A 15,797-nucleotide genomic window follows, 5' to 3' on the forward strand; every position below is an offset into this window, starting at 1 on the left:
AATGGTTTCCATTGTGAGTGTATAAATGAAGAAAAAAACGTTGTTGGAATTTGCTAATTTTATATCAGTCAATATGTCTATTTATTAAAATGATTTTATTTCCCTTTTGGAAAACACTTTTCCACAAAGAAAATATATGAATCATGGATAAGCCCCATACAGAGATGAAATAAATGTATACATTTGGTTAGTTAGTAAATAAGAAAATAACAATTTATTATAAATTTGTATTCCTCTTTCCTCTGTGATTTTTTCTTTCCTAACTTGAGACTAGAAGCAGAATCAGGACATGAAGATATAATCTATCCTATTGTCCCTCTCTCATACATATAAAGGCACATTGTTTTATCACATCACTCTACTTCTCATGATTTAAGTGAGTATTGGGCAATTTGATACAAACTAGTAGGTAATAACCAACTATGGGATGTCACCATAATATGAGCTGTTTATATTTTGTAGCTAAGCTTCATATGAATGTTCTCTGCAGCACAAACATATGATTTTATTTAGCATGCTATAAAATATTTATTTTTATTTTTTTTATGTCCTCTTTAGCCTTCTTGTGCCCCACAGTAAAAAAAAAAAAAAAAAAAAAAAAAAAAAAACATTTTTTGATACATCACTACTTCAAGGTTTAAATTCAGGCTTCATATTCTGTGCCTGTGTTTATCTCCCTTCTTTTATATTCTGTTGAAGTTAAAATTATTAACATGATGCTGACTGAGATCCTGAGGTGTTTGAAACAAAACATTTTGAATTGTTAAGGAAACTACAGGGGCAAAATCAGATGATTCAGTGAAAGTTTGGATCTTAAAAAGACCAGTAATGGCTACTAAATTTTAATAGTCTTCCAAAGTAACACTGAAATGCACTATTTTTTTTTGCCTTTAACCTTTTTTATATGCTTCTCTTTGGACTTCCATCTTTAAGACAGGGTGTTTCTTAATGAGAAGGACAGGTGATTGTTCCATTTTGGTGAATATGATTATCCAGAACATGGAAGGGAAGTTAAAGTCAAGGAGGATAAGTAGGAAGCAGTATAACAGGTTTGAAAGATACTGATGAAGATAGAAAAGGGAAAGAACATGTGGAAATAGATAACAGTCTCCTGGAAAGAAACAAACAAACAAACGTAAAAGAAGAAAAAGTGACTCCCCCAAAAAGTTATATATCTAGCTTGAGAGATAATAAAATAGTCTAATTGTCTTCTCTGACAAGGTGCTGAGAATGCTTTATTTTTAAAGTTCTTCCTGTGCAAATATGTCTAGAACCAATGAAGAGGAGAAAACACTCTAATGTCACTTCAAGATTTAAAACTGGGCAGGGTGTTATGTGGCAGATTTGATGGTCTGAATTCAAACACTTGCTTTTCAGTGTATATATATTATAAAAGTTATAATGCTAATGCAATGCTCTCCTACCAACATAGAACAGTGAAACCATAAGCATCTTGGTAGAAGTTTATAATGGTAATGAAATTACAAAGCTAAGCACCTAAGGTTTCTACTTCTCCTAAATATCTTTATCATAGTGCCCTGACTTCTACTGGCAGTTTTGTTGAACCTGTGATTTCAGGAGCCTTGAAGGATGGTATTTTTCCTTATGGAAAAGGTGGGAAGAAATTGTGACAGATTAGTAAAATGAAAAGTTTTACCTAAGACTAACATTTCTACCAAAAGTTTGCCTATTACAGGATCGTTGCTGCTCATCCTTCAACAGTAGGCATGTATCTGCACTCAGCATCCCCAGAGGCTTTCACTGCTTAATCACAGACTTCAAAAACAGCCTTATTCTCATGTTGGGTTATTTCAACCACTTTGGGGGAAGTTTTCAATGTTTACACCATTTTTTATTCCCTCTGACAATGTCTTGAAAAGCGATATCATTTCCTCTTTCTTCTTTTTTTTTATTTTTTTTCTCTCTTGATTTATCTTTTGTGCATATTCCCTTTTCCCCTTCTGTTGCATTTTTTTTTTCTTTTTTGAGTAGTTCTTCAATGTCAGAGCAGAAAATTCATCTAGAAAACTCTCACTAAACTGCTATGGAAATATGTACCATTTATTTATTTGTTTCTTTGTTTATTTGTCATTCAGTAATTCCATCTTTTCTGTCTTTGGAGAACTATAAACTCTTGATTCGTACTGTTTATGTAGTTCACAGTCATACTGATGGGTTTCAAAATCTTACTTGCTTAAAGGACACAAATAAAATTACATTTTTTACAGCAGATGTAATTAAGAGTTTCAGTTTTTACATGAGGATATTTTCTTATATGATGTGAATAAGCAGAATTACAAATAAAAAGAAAAAAAGTCCCTGCTGTAGCTGTGTGTAATAACTAAAAGATAAATAATATGTGATACATATAGAAATGGAAAAAAAAAAGCAAAATGTCTATTTTCTATGGTCCTCTCTGCTTTGTGATAAATTTTTAATAGTTTTATTGCACCTAGAAATGAGAAATTACCTGCTTTGTGTTAACGTGTGTATGGAATAATTTAAAATTCCATTAAATTCAATTAATTATTTAACAAAAGATTTTAAATGTTCTATCTTTCTAAGAACGCTGAGTCAGAGCATTTACAATTTCTGACCAGAAAGACCTACAAGTTATATATAAAGGGTTAATGTAGAATAAGGAGTGGTTATGAATCTAGAAGTTGAATAGCTAAGGGATTCAATCACAACTGTAGATTTGACATGGCATATAATTATGACCCACTGAAATCAAAATGTATCTTGAAAATGATTTTGAAAATGAATCTGAACAGTTGTTAATTAGGGAAGAATTGACAGAAAATCTGCAAAATTCTCAGCTCAAAAAATGCCTCATATTTGTAGTAGGTGATTTTAATCAATAGACGTATATACATGTCCCTTGCTGGAATTTGTTACAGCATGTAGACGGGAAACTTCATTATTATTTTAATTTATTATACTACCTGATAAGAACATTTATTTACTTATCATTTTACAGGACATCAATATTTAACTATATGCATGGTTTTCTTTCTACTGTATAGGCTGGATATGAGACAGCAGTGTGTTCTTCCAGCCTGGAAGACCAACACTATCTTGGGCTGCATCAAAACAGGGGTGGCCAGCAGAGGGAGGGAGGGGGTTGTCCCACTCTACTCTGCCATTGTAAGATCGTAGGATCGTAGAATCATAAAATCATAAAATGGCTTGTGTTGGAAGGGACCCCAGGGATCATCAAATTCCAACCCCCTACTACAAGCAGAGCCACCAACTTCATATCTGGTACTCAGGTTGCCCAGGACCCCATCCAACCTGGTTGATCTTGAATACCTCCAGGAACGGAGCACCCACAACCTCTCTGGACAGCCTGTTCCAGCACCTCACCACTCTGTGAAGAACTTCCTCCTGACATCTATTCTAAACTTTCCCTCCTTGAGCTCAAACCATTCCCCCCTATCCTATCACTATCTACCCGATTAAAAACTTGACTCCCCTCCTTTTTATAATCCTCTTTTAAATACTGGAAGTCTGCAATGGGGTCTCCTCATAGCCTTCTATTCTCCAGTCTGAGCAAGCACAGCTCCCTCTGCCTGTCTTCTCAGGGGAGGTGCTCCAGACCTCTGATCATCTTCATGTCCCTCCTCTGGACCCTTTCCAACTACTCTACATCTCTCCTGTATTGGGGGCCCGAGACCCGGACAAGATCTCATTTGGAATCTTGCATCCAGGCCTGGAGAAAGACAGAACTGTTAGAATCGGTCAAGATGAGGGTCACAATGGTGTTCAAAGGGCGGGAGCATCTCTCATATGAAGAAAGGCTGAGGGAGCTGGGCTTGTTCAGCTGGTAGAAGAGAAGGCTCTGGAGAAACCACATGGTAGCCTTCCAGCACTTACCAGTCCCTACCAACCCAAGTCATTCTGTGATTCTATGATTCTAAGAACAGTTTTCTCTTTTGTATTATAGAGATTAATTCATGCTTTTGTTTGGGGAAATAAATTAATGAACTCTATTTGTTATTGTATCTTCCTTAAACTATTTCTGTAGTACATATTCTCCAATTTTTAAAATCCCTAAACTGTGATATTTAAGATTTCCCAGAAGCAGATGTCAATAATTTGCGTTCCATATCTCTAGGGCTTTTAAAGGCTAATCCAATCAATGGAGATTTGATTGCTTAGCAAACATAGTGTTAAAATAAATAAATAAATAAAAAGTTAAAAGAAAGAAACATAAGAATGAAGTGATAAGAGGAGAAATCTGGTTCAAAAAAATACTTGCTGCATAGCTGTCCTTGATATTATATGTATCTTGAAAAGTATGAATCTGCTATGTCTGATGTGGAGAGAAAAGCACAATAAAATCAAAAGCTTGTTAATAAAATTGTTGAGATGTCAGTTCCACAAAGGATATTCTTTACAGGGAAAAAAAAAAAAAAGAGAATGAATGTTGCTCCTGTCAACAGTAACTGATGAAATTGAGGTAACTGCATACAGAACTGTAATTGCATTGTTAGTGTCAAAGGAAGAAACATGAAGAAATTAGAAGTAATATTTTTGGAAATCAGAAGGAATAAATAATCTACATAATAATAATTATATCTATGAATGTCTCTATGATTTGGTTACTTTTAAGGAAAAAAAGAAATAGTCTATCAAATGAAATACTAGAAAAAAGATTGAGTAACATTTTAGGGAGTAACTTAAAAATTGAGATAAAAGTAAATTAAAAATGACAATATCGCAGGGCTTTGAGAAAGAATATTAAATTCAATAGTGAACATAGGCCCATCCTTATCATGTTCATTATAATTTATTGAAGTATAGATAGGTGTAAATTCAAAGTAAATTCTGAAGCTTACCAAGTCCACTATTCTTCCCAAAGGGGGGTTAAATTCAACCTGAGATCAGGTTGTCCAGCTGAGTTCTGAAAATTTTTCAATTATTGTAACTGATAGACTGGAAAAACTTAAAACATGAATTTCAACAGCTGGAGCTAGAAAGCTAAAATTTTAGCAACTCTGAGTATATTCATTTTTCTCATGAATTGAGAAAGGTTGTATGCTCAGCCCACATTCACCAGTCTGCTATACCTGTAATTCATCTTTTAAAGAGATTAGGTTAGTTCCAGTCTGTGCTATGTAATAAGAAGTCTTGTGCCATACACATAGGTCTTGTAATGCTGAGAGTTATGCTGACAAGGACAACTTTAAATACATCCGTATCTGGCATTATTTATAGAAGAAACAGAAGATCATGCAAATATCAGCTGGTGGAAGGAAAGCACTCAATTCAGAATGAAGTTTGGGAAATAAGTTAAAGGAATTGAATGACAGTAGGAAGTAGTTTACATTTTAAAAATGAGGAAGATCTCATGAGACAGCAAGTATCCAGTACAGAAAATTCATTCTGCGTTCAAGAAGCAAGACATAAAGTATAAGCTACTGCTGAGGAATACTCCACATTCTCTTGCAGGTGCAGAATAGTAGATGATGAAAGATAATGGCTATAGAATAAAGCTGAGAAATCTGAAAATTAAAAAAAAGTACCCAAAAACCAGAAGTAAAACCTACTTGAAATGTTAAACCAGAGCCAGGTTCGGTAAAAATAAAGAATTTAAAGGTATATGTCATCCAAAATTTCAGTGGATTTTTTCCTGTCAAAAAATTTGTCTTTCACTGCCCCTAAAAAATTAAATATTAAAATTCAGAAGGTAAATGAATTTATTCTTTTTACATATGCATTTTTGCCAACCATCTTATCAGCATAGCTGTTAATGTTTTTCAGGTGATAACTACTTTTCCCTGTTCTGGCAGTCTGTAACACATTTCTTACTCTTCCAAAGTCTAACTTTTTATTCTGCTTAACACAAATTGAATCTGAAAATATATTAAAACTGGTAATCATAATGAAGTTAAACTCAAGGTGTCATCTCACGCAGTTCTTTCTATGTTACTTCTTTCTTCCTAAGGCTTATAATTACTTTGGATCTCTTGGCTGATCTGGTTTCTATATTTACACTCATGGTTGAGGTCTGGCCTTTGCCTGGTTCCCTCCAAGGTGTTGGTGCTGCCCTTGTGTCCCCGGCTGCCCTGTGGGATGGGCCTGAATGCAAGGACCTGCACTGATGGACAAAGTTTCAGAAAACCAGAGCACACTGACAGGCTTCTACAACAAACTGGGAATGAAACAGCAGATCACTGGGCCTGAAAGCTTTCAACCTGTTTTCAGTCTGTGCTTGAGCTTACTGTAGTACTAATATCAAAACTGAATAAACACTGAAGAACAAGAAGATGGGAGTTACTTAATTATTTTCAATTAATTTTAATCACTGGCATTTTAAGCACTAATTTAGTTTCCAGAGTTCTCTCCTCCTCTCTCCCTTGATGACACTGGGACTTCTGCCAGTTTTTTTATTGTTTTGGGTCCTCACTCTGTTGTTTGGAAAAGGAGAGCATTAGCAGGTGAAAAGTTTAAAATCTATTTAAGTCAAGTGATTACATGGGGGCAGGATAGAATTTGAAAGTTTTGTGCTTTATTTGGAGAAGGTAAGAGAGATCAAAGGAGTCAGCTCATCTGCAGTCGACTGAAACTTTGCCAGATTTGTGTTTGTATGCTATATATAGTCTTTGCAGCCACACACCATGCAAATGTACAAAAAAGCTTTTGTTGCAATTGAGAAATGAATAAATAAATAACAAGCCTACAGAGCCATTTGGATTAATAAAAAGAGATGTTTTTTTCTGCCAAAAAAGGAGGACTGTTTTTTTTTTCTTGATGCTGCTGCTCTGTTGTTGAAACAGGATGAAAAAATTAAGTTAAATCTTATTAGATGAGATAGAAAAAGACCGTCAGACAGAACTGACAAGAAAAAACATGTGGAGTTTTAGATACCATAATCCATTTATAGGTACAGCCATTTTCAGATGAATATTTCTTAAGAGGTCACTTGCAAATATTGGCAGAACTCCCTGCAGTTGTCAGCTAGGTTGGTCCCAGGTACTCTCTTACCTTTCACTGTGTAAATGCTGACACCTTGTTTTTTTCTGAAATCCACAAGCTATTAATTACTGACAACTTGCCTTCTGCCTCTGCAGTACCTTGGTGACTGAAAGATCTGTTCCAGGTTAAAAATTAGTCATCTAATGTTATGTCAAGGTTTTGCTGCTCCTTTTGTTTGCAAGTAAATAATTTAAATATTACAGCTATCTGGTCTGAATCAACATTTCTGTTTTGCTCAGCCTGTGCAGCTTGAAACCACTGACAGATTTTTCACTGTCAGTGTTTTCAGCATTATAGTCAGCAGAGTCAGTGACTATGCACATTAGCCATCTTGATCAAAAACTTTGTGAATCTGTTCTTTTCCTGTCAGGTCATATGGCTGAAAAACAAACAAACAAATAATAATAATAAAAAACCCTAACAACAACAACAACAACGAAAACAACAACAACAATACCACTACAAAAAAAAAAAAAAGGAAAAAAAGAAAAAAAAACAATCAACAACTCATGGTAAAAACTGCTGAATGATTTGTGATGAGTTCACTGAAAATTGTAGTGATTCATATTGATTTTCCTGGAAGGCAGCATTTTTTTTTTTTGCATTAAAATTAATAAAAAATTACTGGACATAGCTGTATCTTAATCCTGCATTTTAACAGTTAAAAAATGCTTCCACCAAATGTCCATATCAATGGAAAATGGGCACATATTGAACTTATATAAAAGCACAGCTGGATATTTATGAGACATCAGTTTTCTATAAATACAGAAGTTTGCTAATTATCACTGTTGTGCAGTTGCAAGAAGCACAGCTGGGGAATGCTACTGTGGCTGTTTCATTGGCTAAAAATCTAAACTTCAGACTTACGGGTCTTTGCTTGTTCTCAGCTGCATCTTTATTCTACATGGGGTGGAGGCATGGAGTCAGAAAGTCACAGTTAAATCTGTACAATTTGTGGTTGTTGTTCTAGGGCCAGTGGAGTCAGCTTAACTGTGATCCCAGTCTGAGCCTTGGGATCAAGTCATGGATATTTGTCAGAATGGAATCACTGAAAAGACTAAGCAAAAATGTTAGCATGGAAATAGCTTTACATCCCTCCTTTCTTTCTTCCTACCCCCTTCAAACTGTTTCCTAGCTATTATAATAAAAATCTGGAATTATCACATAGCAATTAAGTACCACTTGCTTGTTTTATTGCTTCATATCTTTATTTCTTCTTCCTTGCTTTTTTCCTTCTCGGCTTCCCTCTGTCTTTTTACTATTTCATCTAATGGGCAGTATAGCATGGAAGCATAGTAACTATAAAGCAATAAACAGCTAACCTGAACTAATATGCAGGAGACTCTAATTACTTTGAAATTACCTGGCTATGTAGGCAGCTGGTGGCTAACATTCAAAATTGTCAGCTACTGATTAAATATGTGACATTCATGCTCAAACTTGATTTATAGCTGTGAGAGCTCAGAACTATTTGACTAGACAGAAATTATAATATAGTTTGAAGAAAAGAAAGAGAGAAAGAGAGAAAAAGTAAGAGAGAAAGAGAGGAAGAAAGGAAGGAAGGAGGAAGGAAGGAAAAGGAAAAGGAAAAGGAAAAGGAAAAGGAAAAGGAAAAAAGAAAAGGAAAAGGAAAAGGAAAAGGAAAAGGAAAAGGAAAAGGAAAAGGAAAAGGAAAAGGAAAAGGAAAAGGAAAAGGAAAAAGAAAAAGGAAAAAGAAAAAGAAAAAGAAAAGGAAAAGGAAAAAGAAAAAAAGGAATTTTTTTGAGGTATTTCTTTGTAGTTCCTGTCACTTTGGACTCTCTGAACTAACACAGGACTAGTGTCTTCTGATTACTTCCTCCAGTATGCTGTAATCTTTGAAGGGATCAGGTAGTCTTGTTTTTCCAGTACTTCCTTCATGATCTGACACAATTATCCTTAAATTCAGAATTGTCTTTAACTACATAACTCCTGTTCAGAAAAGTTGTCTCCACATACTGACTGGAATTGTTGCTGCTTTGCAGATACCTTTGAAGCTGTCTGGCTGCACCAGGAACAGCTGAATACCACACTGTGATAGTAATTGTACATTTATTTCATTTTACTTCCTCTTCCTCTTCTATAATCAAGAGATGTGCTTTTTGAAAATTGCGTAGGTTTATGATCTGTGCCTTTGATCCATTTAAAATGTTCTGCAAAATGAATAGGTGGAGAAGTCTTGTAACCACCACCAACCATTGAGCTACACATTTTTTCAATACTTTTGATTACAGGGTCCTTTAGTCTGAGCCATGGTCATTCTAATGTTACTATTGTTATTAGCATCCTTATCTGGTGACCTGATATATCTATCAAAATGTTCAAGGCTTCTTTGGATGACATCATTTTCTTGTTATATAAAATGTCAAAGTAGTATTAAAAATTGTTTATATTAAAAATGTTTCCATGTCTCAAAAATACAGCAAAATGTGGGTGCTCTACATTCTTCAATTTCATCTAGTCATCCTCGCCATTTATTGTTCTACAAAAACTTTAGAACAAAAGGGTATGAGGGGAGAGGAAAGTATAATTGGTGGAAAATTGCCTTTTTTTTTTTTTTTTTTTTTACCAAAGGTATTAATATCTACCTTGGCTGAAGGGCTCTACTTTAAATATGTGAACAAAAAATATAAGAATGAATGAGAACAAAATGGTTAGTCACATCTTGTAAAATATTTTGTAGGACCTCAATCAGTAAGAATCACAAAAAAGCATTTAAATTGAACATCTACAGTCCTTTACTGTAAACTGCCCTTAAAGCATGTGAAAATGAACTAAGATCAGCAAGATCATAAAATCATAGAATCACAGAATCCTTAGAGTTAGAAGGGATCTTTAAAAGGTCATCTATTTCAACTCCCCTGCAATGAACAGGGACATGCACAGCTAGACCAGGTTGCCCAGGGCCTGATCCAGCCTCACTTTGAAAATCTCCAGGGATGGGTCATCCATCACATCACTGGACAATCTGTTGCAGTGCTTTGCCACCCTCACTGGAAAAGATCTTTTCCTTATATCAAACCTAAATCTACCCTCTTTGAACTTAAAACCATTTCTCCTTATTCTATCACCACAGACCCTGCTAAAGTCTGTCTCCTGCTTTCTGTAGTTCCCCTTTAGATAGTGAAAGGGCACTATCAGGTCACCTTGGAGCCTTCTCTTCTCCAGGCTGGACAGCCCCAGCTCTTTCAGCCTGTTATGGTAGGAGAGGTGTTCCAAGCCTTTGATCATTTTTGTGGCCCTCCTCTGGATGCACTCCAACAGGTTCATGTCTCTCCTGTACTGAGGACTCCAAATCTGGATGCGGTACTCCAGGTGAGGCCTCACCAGTGCAGAGTAGAGGTGCAGGATCACCTCTCGATCTGCGTTCAGTAGTTTCAGCCCTCAGCTTATATTGGTAAGATATACTCAGAGACTATAAAAAATGAAGAAATAGATGTTTCATATTCATTATGTGCATTGTTGGATATTTTAGTTCACTAGTACTTTCAACAATAATTAATAGGTACATTAGAGTGCTCAAAAGTGATATAGGAAGAATCTTTTTCTAAATCTGTACATTAATTTAAAATATATTTTATGCACAGATTATTATGTTACAATTTTTATAAGCGTGTCAAAAATATAATTTTAAGCAGTTTTAAATGCAATGGCAAACTACTGGAAAAATTCATACATTTTGAATATTTTAACACCTGCTTGAATTCATAATTATAATTTTATTAATGCCATTGCAACCACTGGATAAAAAAGTGATAGCTCATGCAAATACCTATGCTTGTTATTATTCTATAGTTTCTAACTTCAATATAAAATGTCCTTTTCATTTTCTTTCCTGATCTGAATCCTCACTGCCCTAGGTAATAACTATCTTATGTGCAAAGTGTGAGTATGATCAGAATAGCCATATTTTATACACACTCTGAAAAGCTGTAAGAAAGTACACTGCCTTCAGGCAGTAGAGAATTGGATTCTGTATCTACTCAGTATTGTACACTACTGGCTAGTGCCCAGTTTCACAAAGGTAAAAGATGAACAAAAGATTTATTGACAGCTGTTTTAACAGACAATGAAACCTTAATCAAATGCTCTCTCCTGCTCATCCTGACTTTTCTATCTACTTGGTTTTGTTCTTGTTTTTACCAATATACAGAAACACAGATCATTCTTAAGGAAGCAGAGATGGAGATTGCCAGCAGAGTGCACTTATTTTCCTGGCAAAGTTTTGCTTAGTTTGCTAAGTCTAACAAGCTAAAAACCAACTAAAATAACTAACTGCTGATGTTAGAAATGTTATGGGTCTGAATGACTTTCTGCACTGACTCATCCCTTGAAAGTTACACCTGCTTTTGGGAATTATTGTTGAGAAAGGCACATTGTGTTACCTCAGAAACAGCTGCGGCTGCATGTGTATATTTAGATAGAAGGTATTTCACTTCCTTCTCATTTCTATTTGATATGCCATTTGCTTTTTATTTAAGCTGTTAATGCAGTCAGTCCATCGCTATCACATCTGCTCCCTTATACTCTTGAGTCTAGACAGCTGCAGAAGATGGTGCTGTAAGGATGTACATTTGGTGACACAGCACCATTTCTGTTATATCTAAAAGTTCTCCAGAAGAGAGATAATTATATTATTAACATATTTAGGAGCAGAAAGAAAAATTCTATGCACCATATTTAGAGGATATAATATTTCATTGAGACAGGTCAGCTAATAACATCACACAAGGTGACTTCATTTCCTTTCATTTCACTTCACAATTGAGACCAAGGTTATTTGTCTATAAGACAGATGCTTGGCAGGAATGAGATCTAGCCAGGAAAAAGGGAAACTGAAATTATGGAATCTTATTCTTGCTACTGAAATTGAATTTCTGTGTGGCCTTGGGTAAGTCAATTCAACTGTCTGTGCTTCAGGTCTCAGCTTCTTCTGTGCAAATCAAAATGTATTACCTAGCTAGATGCAATTAAGCTTGAAAAATACTTTGAATTCTTCACTCAGAACATCTAATAAAAATGTAAAGTTTTATCACAGACTACTATTCTTATTCTACATTAACCTTTCCCCAGTTAAGGGAAACAATTTTATTACTAATTTAAAGGTCACAGGTCAGAAAAAATAATCTGACATTTTAAGACATTCTGCTTTCTGTAGATGAGTGAAATTTATTTCAAAAGTATATACTTTGTAAAGTTATTACATATAAATTTCTAAACACTGCTTCAAAATAGAACGCAAAAAAACTGAGAACATATGACCTACAATTTCCTGTTTCCTCCTTACCAAAATCGATCAGAGAAAGTAGAGGAAGAAACAGGAATTGAGAAATAATGTGAAAAAAATAGTCATACAATTCTGTTTTCATGGTGACTTATACTTGCTTCTTTTAGAAAATAAAAAATAGTAAAATTGCTTATTGAAAATGTGTAAATTTCACTGTTTCGACTTCAGTATTAAAAGTATGATTTGCCTTTGTTTAATCTCAGCTAATCTTCTCTTCTTCCCTCTCTAAACTCAGAACATTTCTTCCTGAAAACCTGAAACACTATAAAGAAAAATAATGGAAATGCCTTTTAAATTTCTTGTTGTCTCCTATGCAAGAAGCACAGAATAGCATCCATTATAACTGAATGATAAAGTCTGTGCACAAATATCATAAGACAAGAGCCTGTCAGAGTAAGCTGTCTTTTCCCAATTAAGTACTGGGAAAGTGGATTTGAGTGAAATATAGTTTGGGTGAAATCATAGGTTAATGTTAATAGGTAGATTCAGATATTCAGACAGAAATGGCATAAACTGGGAAACTGGGTATCAGCTATGGGAAAAAAAAAATAATTGAAATTTCTTGACTAAAATCAGTTATTTGGTAGGCAAGTACACAAGCAGTATTCAAGACCCTCTAATAACTAGACTAGTGTTCTTTCCAATATCAATCTTACATTTAAAATATTACATGTATTTTGTCTATTCTTAAATACTATTTATACTCTTTAATAATGTTATTTAATGCCTTAAAAACTGTGGTATTTGTGATAACTGTGGTATTACCTCTGTTATCAGCTTGGAAAAGCAGTCAAGAATTTAGTTAAAACACAGATATTGGAACAAATAAAGAAGGAAATAGAATCTGTAGGAAAACAAATAAACAAACAAAAAAAACCCTATAGGTATATAGTCTAATGTTCATTATAGATTATTACTTAGGCAACATTTAACAGGATGTGCACAAAAAAAAAAAAAATCTGAATGTCTCACAAGTCACAATACAATCATATTTCAATAAAACAAAGTCTTCATTATTTTCATATAAGACAAAAAGCTACAAAATTATAAGGCAATATAGCTAAGGTCATCACAGACATTATAACTTCCTTATTCCAGAAAAAAAATGTCAGCACTTGTTAGATGAAACCATTTAGCTAAGGAAACTGCAAAGCAAATGAAACCAACATTCCAATGTTTTCTGCCGCTAAGCCTTGGCAATGACTTCTTGACAACTAGTGATACCTGATGATCACCTGAAGTGTTTGAGCAAGAAATGCCAAGAGAGCACTTGAAAAACTTTTAGTATTGTTAGAGCCACTTGAGAACCTGTACAGTAGCCTTTGACAAGTCTACAAGAGGATGAAAAAGGACAGAAAGAAAAAAAAAAAAAAAAAAAGGAAAAAGGAAACAACAGTAACAACAACCAAAAAAAAAAAAAAAAAAAAAAGTATTCATCTAGGAGGCAATCTCAGAGATACATAACTTCTGTGTAAAGCCAAACAAGTAGGGACTATATTTTTGGTCATTAAAATTTAAGCATTATTTCAAAAGCCTTTGAAAATGTAAATGAGTTGAATAAACCTTTCATCATGATAGTTAAGTTTGGTGTATTTTTTCATATGCATTCCCTTATTTTGTAATGTTTTCAATCTTTGTGTTAAAAGGAAAAACTTTAGAAAAGCTATAACAGAAATTTGTTTACGAACAATCCTCTGATTATGAATTATTAATGATAATGTTCTATGCATATGGCCCTGTATAGTGTTGTCTTCTATGACAGATTACTCTTGTCCTTTTTATATTTGCACATTTGCAAAGAAAGTCGTGATGTCTCACTATTAATTTTACTATGTTTTCTAACATCATTTCCATTCTCATTGTCATGCACAGTCTTTCTCTGCACCTAATGAAGGTTATTTGCACAATTATGAGGTGATTACAACTGTGTGGAATATTTTGAGTATGATCTTGTAAACATGTTACACAGTGGGAGGAATGTTTTCCTGTCACTGCTGAGAATACTACCTTTGACTCACCAGAGTATTTATATTTCTGCTTTGGTCACATACAATTTATGTAATTTCTATTTCTAATTTCTATTTAAAACTAAAGTTCATATATTTATACTTTACATTATTTAATTTATTTCCATTATTTATTCCAGAAATTCATCTGATTCTTCTAATTACTGACTTGATTTTCCTGAGTACAGATAGTAATTTCTATTTTGTGTTACCTGCAAACCTCACAGCACACATTTACTTCCTAAATGCAGGTCACTAATAAAAATACGAAACAAACCTACCCGAAAAGTAACCACTGAGGAAAATCATTCTCTAATTTACTTCCAGTCTGATATATTTGATGTAACTGGTGCCTGTCTGCTATTACTAGCTATTTGTAATTTTTATGAGTATTGAACTTTTGAAATGTCACCTTCCATAGAGACTTTATCAACTTCTTTTTTAGAATCATAGATTCATAGAATGGCCTGGATTGAAAAGGACCACAGTGATCACCTAGTTTCAACCCCCCTGCTATGTGCAGGGTTGCCAACTACTAGACCAGGCTGCCCAGAGCCATATCCAGCCTGGCTTTGAATGCCTCCAGGGATGGGGCATCCACAACCTCCTTGGGCAACCTGTTCCAGTGTGTCACCACTGTCTGAATGAAAAACTTCTTCCTAATATCTAACCCAAACCTCCCCTGTCTCAGTTTAAAATCACCCCCCCTTGTCCTATCACTATCCGCCCTTGTAAACAGCCAATCCCATGGATTTGGTAGCTTTGTCTACAAAACATGTTCAAGCATTTTCCACATTTGGAGAGCATTCCTTTGCAATGCATGACTTTCAATTTCAAGTGATGACTACTTCAAGGAATAGATTTTTCAAGAATAAAGGATAACAGAGTACCCTGACTTCATTAGAGTATGCAGTCGAAGCTTTGTCTCCATTTTGTCTCAGATATCCTTATTTCTGTTACATTCTCTACCTTTTAATTCCTTTATTTATTTGTTTGTTATTTGTTTTAGTTACCAATATTTTTCTCTTTAACAGTCACTTAAAAGAAAATTTAATCTGAGTCTAGATATCCCTTTGGCAGCTACAATAGATTAATCTTGGTCTTTGATCCTTTTTATTACATACTGGTATTACTTTTCTCCTTTTTCCACCCCGTCCTCCTTTTTCTATTTTTATTGTTGTCACTGATAGTTGTACTTTTCCTCCAAAAGTTCAACTGAACTAGACTGTGACTATTTTCACTTTATTTTCAAACCCTTCTTGCAGATTCTTCTTACATTCTTTGTCTCATCATCTTAAGGTTCTTTCAGAAATGTTCTTTCATGCAGTAAATCTCATACTTTCCCCATCTCCAGTATTATGCCCGCCTGCTTTGAGTACAAGCTCAAGTAATAAAAAAATACATCCCTAGTTTAATAATTACTTTTCACCTAATTTCAGTGTAACTGCTAGAAGTTCTGAAAGATGAGCATGGCATCTTTATAAATATCAGGAAGGTTTTAT

The sequence above is a fragment of the Gallus gallus genome, chromosome 2, assembly GCF_016699485.2.
Source record: "Gallus gallus isolate bGalGal1 chromosome 2, bGalGal1.mat.broiler.GRCg7b, whole genome shotgun sequence".
Taxonomy (NCBI): Eukaryota; Metazoa; Chordata; class Aves; order Galliformes; family Phasianidae; genus Gallus; species Gallus gallus.